This window comes from Haliotis rubra, unplaced genomic scaffold (assembly GCF_003918875.1).
Source record: "Haliotis rubra isolate DU_JTF1 unplaced genomic scaffold, ASM391887v1 Scf683, whole genome shotgun sequence".
Classification (NCBI taxonomy): Eukaryota; Metazoa; Mollusca; class Gastropoda; order Lepetellida; family Haliotidae; genus Haliotis; species Haliotis rubra.
In genome coordinates, this window is record NW_025767394.1 from 128,960 (window position 1) to 130,405 (window position 1,446).

Below are 1,446 nucleotides of genomic sequence, written 5' to 3' on the forward strand. Positions count from 1 at the left end.
AGAAGAAGAAGACGACAGCGGCATTACCCCCACTCCCTCCAGCGACATTACTATAAATAGAGGCCTCCAACCCCATCCTGGTCAGTTCAACAGTAGCAGCTGCATGGACACCATTAAGTCTGCACGTTTGAAACGTCACAAAGAAGCTCTCTGTCATGTGTGTAGTCCTTCTGCAGCACCAGCCATGCGACAGGCTATTTTGAAACATGCCCCGTCTGAACTGATTCAAGCCATCTGTGAATGCGTGGTGAATTTGTATGGAGGTAACATTCCCATGACAGCACAGCAACGTCAACGTTTACAAAAGCATGGGACACTGATGCATACGTTGATGAAAAAGAAGGTGTCTGTGTCCAAGAATCGTAAACTACAGCAGAAAGAAGGGGATTGGGTCTCTTGTCTGCCTTGGCATCAGTGGTGGGTCCGTTGGTGTCTGGCCTGTTGGGTAGATGATCCTCAAGGAAGATCATAAATAGAGGACGCATCCCAGATTGGGGTTAGTTGCATCTGCAACGTCCTACTACCAAGATGAAGCATGCACAGAAGATGGTGATGGTCCCAGAAGTATGGTGGCTGATTAGGGCCATCGCTTTCTTGCCTTAACATTCGGAGGCGAGAAAGCGATATCACGAGACGAGAAAGCGATAACACAAGACGAGAAAGCGATAACACGAGACGAGAAAGCGATAGCAGGAGACGAGAAAGCGGGGCGAAAAAGCGATAGCACAAGACGAGAAAGCGATAGCACGAGACGAGAAAGCGATATCATTGCTCGAGAAAACGATAGAGCGAGAAAGCGATATTACCAACAATTCAGTGCTGTCTGCGTATGATCGACTACAAACGGGAGCTCAGTCGCCATTCGTAATTTCTGGATAGTATTAAATGGTTTTCAGTAATGTTCTTGCCCATGAATGGCGTTGTATTGACGTTTAGAGAATATCTAATACAGATGTAGACTTTCCTTTGGCATGCAATTTGCACCTGTGCAATAGTCATATCGTGAAATAACGGAAACGTTCATTTTGTGATGTGACAAAGGGAATTACATATTTTATGACATGACTGGATTCGAATTGTCCTAGCCAACTTAATCACACCAACCAATTGAATTATTTCTTTGAGAGGCATTTTAGAAGTTGAGTTGATGAAGAATAATGACAATTATTTTGGATATGCAACTTCTTTTATTCTGTGGAGGCGACGTTTCGACATAGCTTCTAATGTCGTTGTCAAGCAAGTGATACATGAGTAACAAATTAAGAGAATATATACATGAGTTGTTATTACAGTAGATAGGGAATGAGTTGTTTATACAATAAATGAGGTTGATGTACAACGCTTGTCTAAGAGATTAAATAAGTTGATTGAAGCCAGAAGGGTGATATACAAGGACTGAATTAGAACTTATAGGAAGCCAGGTGGATGTATATACAATGGATGGGG